Consider the following 11076-nt stretch of genomic DNA (forward strand, 5'->3'; position numbering starts at 1 on the left):
CCACACCTGGCGGTTCAAGCCTACAATCCCAATACTTGAAAAGCTGGATCAGGAAAACCTCAAGTTCAAGACCACCCTATATAGGGAATTCCAGGATAACCTAAGCAACACACACACACACACACACACACACACACACACACACAGGAAAGGGAGAATAAGAAGAGAGGAGGAGGAAGAGGAGAAGAAGGAGGACGAGGAGGAGGAGGAGGAGGAGGAGGAGGAGGAGGAGGAGGAGAAGAAGAAGAAGAAGAAGAAGAAGAAGAAGAGGTGCCCAGGGAAGAGGGATTAGAGGTGGAACATTTTGCTTTTAAATTCTAGTCATTTGGGAGACTGTTCATTGGAATCCTAAGTCCTACCACTCTGTAGAGCTGAATTATAAACAACACAAGGTGATAAAAATTGCATTTAAAACCTTTATTATTATTTACTTTGAAAAGTTCATACCGCCTCAGCTGGCTATGCATCTGTTTCCTTTATTCTCCTTACACTGCTTCCTGAGTAATATCTGTACTATTAAGAAACGAGGTGCCAGGGGCTGGAGAGATGGCTCGGTGGGTAAGCACACTGTCTGCTCTTCCGGAGGACACAGGTCCAATTCCCAGTGCTCACATAGCAGCTCACAACCGCCTGTAACTCCCAGGGGGGTCTAACACCCTCTTCTGATCTCAGTGGACACTGCATGTACGTGGTGCACAGACATACATGCTGGCAAATCCTCATATATGTTAAACATAAATAAAAAAGAAAGAAAGAAGTGAGAGGTCACATGGTCAGCCAGCAGCATATTGCTTAGCAGAATGTTATCCCGATGTCATCTCTGGTGTCAGCTGAGTGAGCATTTTCCCTAGATCTTTTCAGCTAGTGAAGAGAGTATGGTCTCAGAAGTGGTTAAAATGTTCCCTCTTTTAACACGGACCCTTGCTTATACTCAACTTAGGTATCTTTTCTGGATGCATGCAGTGTGTGTTTGGCTGTGTGCGTGGAGGTTCTCATGCATGGCAGGAAAGCACTCTGCTGGTAAGCTACGCCTTCCATCTCCTGCTAAGCTTCCTTCCAGCATTTTAATTCTTGTGATTTTTGTCTCTAATATCTGTGTCTGAAGGTTGGTAGGGCCCCACCACTGTATTTGACAAGTAGTCACTTGTGTCCCTGATGCTATGACTGTAGTGTCTTAGGATCAGGCGGGGAGGCTCTGAGCTTATGTTTATGCACCCAGGCAACCGTCATGTTTACTGTCTCTGGTCAGCTTCCAAAACAGCCGCACCGCACCCGTTAACACAGGCTCCCTGCTTGCTTGCTGACGGCTTGCCCTTCCAGTTACATGGACTTGTTAGTTTTAGCTTGAGCAACTGGTGGTTTCTTTTGAGAGGCAGCATCACCGATGTACATCAGAGTTTCGACTGACAAAAATCCCTGCTGCTCAATGAGGTGGTGAAACTGAGAGGCGTGGCGTGTCCTGATGCGTGTCTGTTCTTTAGCTTATTTGACATTGTGTTAGGCCCCAGAAACCCAAAGATAAAGTATGGTGAGCCAAGAACACTGAATATGGGAGACACTGGGCCAGAAAACTAGGAACAAGAACAAAGAGCTGTAGGGTACAGAAGACATGAAGGACATTTGGGGAAGGTTTTAGAATAGTTGATATTTGAGCTGGATATAAAAGGCGGGGGGGGGGGGGGAGAGACATTTAAAGAGCAGTGGGCATCAGGTGCTAGGCTCGGTGCTTTAGCTGCTCCAACTCTCCCAGTCTTTATAACAGTCCCACAAAGGGAGGGGGGCTATAGTTACCTTTTATTGTGGACGTGATGAAGCCAAGGCACACGAGGTTAAGTCGCATCTCTCGGATCAGAGTCCTGAGATGCTGTTGGGTGCACAGGAGGCTGCATCCCTGTTCACACCTGCAGTCTCCGTCCTTCAGACGATCCCCCCTGCTCCTCCCTCACTTTGGGGACCTTCGATTTCTTAGTAAGAACCAGGCATTTTAAATCGAAATCTTAGAACTGGAAACCTGGCAAGAAAAACAACCACAAAGAACAATTAGTTTAGCTCTTTGATTTTTTTTTAATAGATGCAAAAAACTATGGCTAGGTTAATTTAAAAAAAAAAACATTTTTTTTCCTGTCACAAGCCATAAGACCCATTTTAAACTATCTCAGATGAGAAGGGAGATATATTAGGTTTTAGGAGTACAACCAACCTTCAGGATTAGGAAGGAAAAAAAAAACCCTACTGTCAGTTGCTGTTTGTGTTCCCTCTTTTATCTTAAATCTGCCTCTGCCAGAGAACACAATGGCCTGAATGGCTCCTGTTGTAGTTGGAATTCATTTATATGGCTGGAAGAAGATACAGCCACGGGAAACCACAGGCTTATAATTATCCCATGTTAGTGATTTCAGATTAAAGAGCGAACCTGTCTCTCCTTATTTCTACTTCTGTAAACCCCATAGAGAGGCTCCGAATGGTGAAGCTTGGGGACACGTAGGTCACAATTATGGTGCCCAGAGGATGTGCGATGCTGGGGTGCTCTGGATCTCACACCATCCCAGGCTAGGGATGGGGTGGGTGGCAGGCATTAGGGAGGGCAGTCCCACCAGAGTCACGTGCCCCTTTATGTGGGAAAGAACACTGCATTCACCAGAGAGAAGGGCAGTAGGGTAGACAGCCCTCTAAGGCTGGCCTCAGTGACCGGCTCCTCCCGGTACCCTGCTCTTCATGTGATATTTTGAGCATGCGCTGAATCTGTCTCTCTTCTAGTGAGTAGGATAAAGGAAACATGACGATGTACCACTTTGAGAAAAATTTTGAAAATTGGTGATGTTCCTCGCTACTCCACCTTCATCTAGATCATACTGAAGAAGCCAATCCCCATGTTGTAAGCCAGGAATGAAAAGCCAACAGCAAAGCCCACCTGCCAAGAGACTGGGCCTTCCGACGTTAGTCAGCAAGTAACCGAGACCCTCAACCCAGCTTCTCACAAAGGAGCGAGTTCTTGCAGCATCCTCTGGACCGCCTGGGGGGAACTTGGGACTTGAAGGCCATCCTGACATGACGGGCAGCTGGGACCTCGGGATGGATGACTCGCCTAAGTGTCACCCAAATTCCTGACCCATAAAACAGAAAGTAGATGGCCATCGCTTGAAATCACTGTGTCCTAGAGTGACTTGCTATAAAGCGACAGAAAATGAATTCAAGGTGAAAGACATTGAGTCGAAACCTGTAAGAACAGAAAATACCACCCTTGTTCTGGCTTCTGAATGTCTCCAGTGCTCCCTCCCAGACTTCCGGCATTGTGCTCTCCCCTCCCCCTCTCCCCCTCCCCCCCTCCCCCACCGTGTCAATCACTGCTTTTCTGTGGTGCCCTTTATTTTGCATTCTGCACGCTTTCTTAAGAGACACTGGGAAAGAGAAACACACCAACGAGGGACTACGTTAATTAGCTGGTACTAACGAGGACCTGCTCTGGTGCCTAGCAATTTTCAGACCCTGTTCCATATTTGATCTCGTTTAATTGCCCCCTCAAACCTAGTAAGTCTGGTTTTATGAGTCCTTTTCTACACATAGGAAATTTGAGCCGAAGAGCAGACATGCCTGGCTCAGGACTGCTTATCTGAGAAGTGGCGGAGCTGGGATGCAGGGAAAATACTTATTCCAGTGCAGTATGTGTGCCCCGGCAGGCAGATAATTGCTTTTATCCGATAATCGGCCCCCGAAGAAAGTATGCCAGGCTAGCTGCGGCTTCAAGCCTTCCTGCAAGTCGACCTGCTTAATCGTCCAGCATTCACCGGATTACCTGCTGCTTTTGTTTCTGTGCCAAAGATAATGTCTAACCAGACCGGCTGTCAGCTGAACAAGTCCCTCGAGGAGGAATCCTCCGCCCGCCCTCCGCATCTCATGCAAGTGAGGACGCAGTGCTGTCAACCCCACGGGAGCACGAGAGCACGGGAGCACGGGAGCACGGGAGCACGGGAGCATGGGAGCACGGGAGCACGGGAGCCCGTGCCGGCCCTTGGTTATTGGGGAGAGTGGCCTATCCCAGGGAAAGGGGCTGAACAGGAGCTTCTGGGTCCAGAGAATGTCTTGGCTATAGCAGGAATTTCTCCTGGTGGATCAGGAGGCGCTCTTGGCAGCTGTAGCTCTGAACCCCGGGCAGCTGAACAAGAAGGCCAGACAGGGCTCCCAGCCACACAGAGACTATAGATAAAGTAAGAGGCCTGCTTTCAGATCAGGAGCGTCATGGCTCAGGGCTGCACTGCTGAAAAAGCATTTGGGGGACACTATGCAGAGGAGAGAGAGACAAGTCTAAACCCTTAGTGATAACATGATTTTTAAAGACTAATGCCTTTTCACAGGAGGGAGTTCTTCTAATAAAGACATCAGAAATGAATATATAGTTAAGCATGATTTCACAAGAAAAGCGATCTAGAAAGGAAAACATAAAATAAAACTCAAACTAGTGGTCGGGTGTGGTGGCACATGCCTTTAATCCCAGCACTCGGGAGGCAGAGGCAGGTGGATCTCTGTGAGTTCAAGGCCAGCCTGGTCTACAAAGTGAGTCCAGGACAACCAAGGCTACACAGAGAAACCTTGTCTCGAAAAACAAAAAACAAACAACAACAACCCCCCCCCAAAACTCAAACTAGTTTCTCATCTACGACGTGCATTGCTCTGAGCTGAGATTCCATGATCCGTGACTCAGGGTCCAGACCCTGTTCTCAGATCCTGATGGTCACTGGATGTGTTTCACCACAAATCCAATTTATAGGACTGGGAGTCACATTTTGGTAGGGATTACTGATATGTCCATATATATATTCTTTATCTCCCCATTTATATTTCCAATATTTTTATTTGCCACAATGAAAATAAGAAAGCTCCATGACAAACATATGCTAGTAGCCCATTTTAAACAAAAACGGAGTTGGATGTATGCAGTTTGAATATAGAATTTCCACCTTCTTTTTTCTGAAATCATCCGTCTTAAACTTTTATTCCCCACTGTCCCTGATCTGGAGGTTCATGTCAACAGTCTCTGTAATGTATCTTTGCCTCCTACCAGACCCTAGAAGCCCCTGTGTCTGCTGGGGCTGTGTGTGATGTAACTTGGCCCCAGAGTGGAGTAGCTACTTTTCAGCTCCTATATGCTGAGATTTAGGAATGCTGTTTGACCCTTACAGACCACGTGGTGAAATTAGCTCCCCATGTCTGCGAGGGATTGCTTTTAGGATGCTCTCAGATATGGAAATCTGTGGCATACAAGTCCTTTATGTAAAATGTATTTTCATATAAAATATACATATTTCTCTATATACATCAGCTCATTTCTAGACCATTTATCATATATAATATAGTATGATACAATATAATATCTCCATAAATAGCTGTTATAGTGCCCTATTCAGGTAGTAAGGATGGAAAACTCTGTAGGAACTCAATACAGATGCAATATTAGAACCATTTTTGATCTTCTGCAGATTCTGTAGAAAGTCAAGCAGGTATGAGAGGAATTTTTTATGTCTAAAGTCTCAACTCATCTTCACAAGAAACTAGTCTCTCTTGGTACCATGAGTGTGATATCCCAGAAACACAGACGTATCTGTGTCTTCCCACAATGTCAGTGGTTCAGTGACAGACAGCAGTTTGCCAGGCAGTCCCGCTCACCTTTGTAATCTGGCCTCTAACCCCGGATCCTGAAGATGCAATGTTTTTTTCTTCTGTCTAGTCATCAGAACACTTATGGCATCATTCATATAGACACATAAAGAAAAAGGAAAATAAACTTTAAAAAAATTGGTTGGTCATGAGATTCTGTGTTGATAAAGCAAGGAAGCCGGCCAATGCTGGGAGAGAGCTGCTGATGGAGACATCCCTGTCAGGGTCCCCCTGTGAGGTGACATCCCTGTCAGGGTCCCCCTGTGAGGTGCCGTCCCAGTTAGGGTCCCACTGTGAGGTGACAGGCTGAGCTGGGGCCCAAGGGCAGGAAACACTGGGCTCAGGTCCAAGTCCAGGCATGTGAGAGGTAGGTGGGTGCTGGAGCAGGCGGCGTCAACAGTGGGGTCCAAGCTGAGTTGAAGGCCCAGGGACTGTCAGGGAGTCTTCTGTTTGTCTGCTTTTGATATATACACTAAGTATCAGATGATAGCTTGATGTGGTCCTTGTCATCACAATGTTTTGTGTCCATCATTTTATGGGTCCAAGCAAGGGATTTACACCCTTTCCCTGGTCTGCTGTATCTGATAAATTTTGGGGCCTGGTTACCCTATACGATTTTAACACAGCTATGTGCGCCCAGAGTCTCAATTCACCTTGACAAATTCACAAAGTGGCTCTCTTTCTACCTCTACAAATAAGACAGTTACCAATCTCGACCAAGGTGGTGCCTGCTGATGTATTTTGTGGGTCCACCCAGGTACTACAGTCATTCTCTTTAAAAAATGGAGTAAATATATGCTCATAAAAGTCTCCTACGGCAAGGCACTGGCAGAAAACAAAAACAGAAACCTTGGAGTAATTAGCCGAGGGAGGCACAGCCTGGTCATAAGACTTGACCACCTTATCTTACCAATGACAATGAAGGAAACTCTAACCCCCGTGTACAGACTTGCAAACTTAGTATACCGTTGAATTAGAACTAACCAGGCATGGTGGCACACGCCTGTAACCCCAGCACTCTGGGAGGCAGAGGCAGGTTGATCTCTGCAAGTTCGAGGCCAGCCTGGTCTACAAAGCGAGTTCAAGATGGCCAGGGACAGGGAGAAACCTTGTCTCGACAAACAAACAAACAAACAAACAAGAACTAATAAAGATTCCACAGCTTGTTATTTCAACCTGTTTCTTTCTTTAGTTTTGGTGCAGCCCCTCCATATGTAGCTAAGGCTATCCCAAAACTCATAACCTCTCCTAGCCTCTCCAGTGCTGGAGGTACAGGTGTGTGCCGCCAATCCGTGCATAGCTTTTGCGGTGAACCGCAAGGCTATTTACTTGGCTCTAGAACTTGGTCCATTTTCTTTGAGTCACAGCTAATTGGCTGCAGTATTGCTATTCTGTGAGATGAGATAGATGCCCGTAAGCTCTATCAAAAAGTCATCCGTCGAACACCCACTGGATAAGGGGCTTTGTGCTAATAAACATGGGGTGGGGCTTGGTATGGAGAAAAGCCAGCAGTCACATCACTACTCACTTGTGAGAGTAGATTTGGTCCATGGCAATCCGTGACATGTGTTGTCTGGGTTTTCTTCACGTCTTCCTTCAAGCCTGGAAGCTTCTTCCCACTCAGGAGCGTCCCCTCCAGCTTCTGCGGACAGCGTTGTACCCGTAACTGGCCTTCAGTGCATCTTTCCTTTTAGATGGTCCAGGTCCACAGACACTAATGCCTGTTCCCAGGCTGTGACTGGTCGCTCTGTTTGCGAGCGAGCAGACCTTGTACTCTGGTAGGTGACGGTGGCCATGAGCCCTCATAATGGGGTAAAATGAAGTAAGAACTCTAGAACGGAATAAATAAAGTGACGTAGGACCCTGATTGAGGAGTAAGGCCCCTCCTTTTTTTTTTTTTTTTTTTTTTTTGGTCTAAGAAACAAAAAGATCTAGTTTTATGAGATGGCGCTAAGCACAGGGTGTTCCAATATACACAGGTAAGCCATCTAAGACTCTTTCATTTCACGAATACCCAGAATACCCAGCGGCACTTGATAAGAACCCGACACTCTTTTAGACCCAGGAGTGAAAAAGGCAAATGCCGCCCTCCCCGCCCCTCCCGCCCCCCGCCGCCCCCCCAAGAGTTCATGCTTCACCCTTTAAGGTGGGAGCAATGGCGTGGGAAAGCGCCCATCCTAGCAGAGTAACTGCAGGCTCTTAGGGGGTCTTAGGGGACCTCAGTGACGCTTGGAAAAGTGAGGTTGGCAAGCCAGAAGCAGAGCATTACGTGCTTCGGAGATAAGAACCGCTCCTTCACAGGTGGTCCCCAAACCGGTGCCTACAAAATTCCCAGCCCCAACCCTGGTGTCTCCCTGTCGCCTAGGAGGGTAGGCTGGTATCACCTCACGGTGCAGAACTACACGGCGGTTACCGCAAGCGTCCTGCCAGCGCAGTGGCTTTCCATAGGCACATCTGCCAGCGGGCTTGGGCTCGGGCCAAAGGCAACCGGAAGGTTGCAAACTCACTTTCAGAGTTGCCAGGAGGGCCAGGGAGGTGTCAGTTCTTTTAGAAACCAAAGCCATGGGCTCAGAAACACCACTGGAGGGCGTGGCAACTTTTCAACCCACTGGGAGTGGGGTGATGTTATTGTGCGGCACAGGGGCCCCTGTGGGAAGAGGGCAGGGCTAGTCTTCCCAAGGACTGCCTTTCCTTTTTCCTTAAAAAAATAAAATAAAATCCAGGAGATCTTGATTATATTATCAGAGTTTATAACTTTATATTTTAAATAATGGACACTATAGTTATTGTTTTATGTGACCTATGAGATATAATTACTAAACTTTCAAAGGTAGCACAATTTATACAATACATTTATTTGTGTATTTATTTATATGACAAAGGTCTCCTTAGGTAGCCCAGGTTGGCCTTGAACTCATGATTTTCATCTTCCTTGTTCTGGGATTAGAACCGTGAGCACGGGCACCAAGCTTTATGGCCAGTCCTGGTTTTCACTGACAATGCTGAGACATTGGAGGGTGGGGTGGGTATTGGTTGTGAGATTTGCACTGTCTCTCACCTCTTTCCAAATTTTGGTTTATTCTGCAATCCTACCCTAATAATTTATCTGCCCACATTCACACTTTCACTTACTTTCTGACATGTAAATTGAGAGCCTACGTAGCTCTTCCCAGTGCATCCAATAACGCTTCTGGAGGTCAAATAAGAATACAATAGTTTGAATGGGACATCTCCTAACAGTCTTGAGCATCTGAGCACTTGGTCCCCAGTTGGTGGCTCTCTGGAGAGGCGGAGACTGTGTGGCCTTGATGGCGGAAGCGTATCAGGCTGGTTGGCTTTCGGGTGGCCACAGTCCCCAGCTGGCTCTCTGATCCTGTGTGTGGTTTGAGATGTGCTGCTCCTCTGCCACCCACCTCTGCTCTGCCAGCATGGATTCCAGCCCTTTGGGTCTGTAAGCCCAATTAAAGTCTTTCTCCTATAAGCCGCCTTGGCATTTCGTCACAGCAACAGAACAGAAACCAATGCAAAGGGAAAAGAACTGAGTCCAGGAAGTCTCTGTAGGCTTTAAAACATAAAACATGAAAAGGTCAGCAGAGTTACAAGGACGACCAAAAGGCCACAAGGACAACCAAAAGGCCCCGTGACACTCGGGATTACCGAGGGCCCTGGAGCTTTCTCTGGCCTCCTAATCTTGCTTGATCAGTGAGCTCTGGGTTCAGTGTGTGACCCTGTCTCAAAAAACAAAAACAAAAACAAAAAAACGTGGAGAGTGGTAGAGGAAAACATCCAGCATCAATCTCCGGCCTCCATATGCAGGATTAGACATGTGCATAGGTACCCGCACATACACGCACATGAACGAATACACACGTGAACTTGTACACCTGCACACAACACACAAATTAACAAACAACAGAATCAGGCCTAGGCCTGGATTTGTCCCTAGGCTATTGCTTATCACTCCCCACTGTTTCGGTTAAACGCCAGCAGGCTACAGTCAGTGGAAACCAGGAACAAGGGAAATGGGCTATGAAACGCTGTCAGGGGTCACTACACACTGTAACCCTCCTTTACTCTTCCGTGAGCCAGCAGACTGTTTTACCGGCCTCTTATGGTTACCTGGTGCTGTGGGACTAAGTGGGCAGGTACCACACGAGGGGACGATGGGCAGGCAGGAGCTTCCACCTTCAGGTCTGGCCCCTTAGAGACATCCTCACTTGTTCCATATGGATCTGCTGATGGGGGAGAGAAGACCCAGAGAAGGTTCTAGGCCCTGGAAATGATTGTCAACTGACCTGGGAAAGAGGCCCCACCGGCCTGCCTGTGGAGGACATCTTAATTAGGTTAAGTGGGGGGGGGGGGGGGAAACCTGCTTACTGTGGTGGTGCCGGTCCCTGGGCTGGGATCCTGGACTATATAAAAAAGAAGCCGGGAAAGGGGTGGGGGGGAAAGCGGGGGGTGGGCGGGGGGTGGGGGTGGGGTAGGGCTGTGAGATGACTAAGTGCACCTACATGGTGGCTTACTACTACTGTCTTAATTCCAGTTCCAGGGGATCCCGCACCCTCTTCTGACCTCAGGGGCGCCAGGCACTCACATGTTGCCCAGACAAACATGCATTCAAAATAAATAAATAAGAATAAATAAATAAGAATGAAAAGGAGAGCCGGGCATGGTGGCGCACGCCTTTAATTCCAGCACTCAGGAGGCAGAGGCAGGCGGATCGCTGTGAGTTCGAGGCCAGCCCGGTCTACAAAGAGAGTCCAGGACAGCCAAGGCTACACAGAGGAACCCTGTCTCAAAAAACCAAAAAAAAAAAAAAAAAAAAAAAAAAAAAAAAAAAGAATGAAAAGGAGAAAGTGAACTGAGCACAAGCATTCACGACTCTCTGCTTCTTGACTGCAGAGGCAAAGGATGCTGGGAATCGAACCTGGGTCCCCTGGAAGGGCACTCAGCACTCGTAGCTGCCACGCTACGTCTCTAGTCTCTGCGATGCCTTTTGTCAGGTAGTCATCCAGCAAGGCCTGCTGCTGCCTGCATGGCTTGGGGTCCTGGAGCTCCGACTAGCAATGGGAAGGAAATGAAGAACGGATAGACACACAGACACACGGTACAGGAAAGCTGGGGTCCTGTGTGTGGGGTGCTGTCTAATGGAGCTGCACCTCAGAACACACAGGGGAGGGGTTAGCTAGTCTCTGTGGGATGTCTCTGTGAGCAAGCAGTATCCAGCCTTAATGGCTTTGCCAATGTCCATGGGTCTAAGGCCTTGGAATTCATGTATTAACAACGCACATTCACTCAGGACGTCACATACTCAGGCCTTCCTCAGCTCCCTAGAGTGGCTGCAGGGCTTCCTGCTTCCGTTTTTAGGTTTTGTTTGGTTTGGTTTAGTTTTTTGAGACAGGGTTTCTCTATGTAGCCTTGGCT

The 11076-nt window shown here is 47.7% G+C and overlaps 1 long non-coding RNA gene across 1 annotated transcript; it reads right to left on the reverse strand.

Annotated features, from left to right (window-relative positions):
• Window positions 1–430: 430 nt before the first annotated feature.
• Window positions 431–8174, reverse strand: LOC311607962. Its single transcript, XR_014782799.1, has 4 exons — window positions 8037–8174; window positions 7181–7483; window positions 1792–2011; window positions 431–718 (listed from the first exon to the last, which is right to left on the reverse strand). It is a non-coding gene; the product is annotated as an uncharacterized lncRNA (long non-coding RNA).
• Window positions 8175–11076: the final 2902 nt, after the last annotated feature.

The sequence above is a fragment of the Acomys minous genome (assembly GCF_964271855.1).
Source record: "Acomys minous genome assembly, chromosome: 10".
Lineage (NCBI taxonomy): Eukaryota > Metazoa > Chordata > Mammalia > Rodentia > Muridae > Acomys > Acomys minous.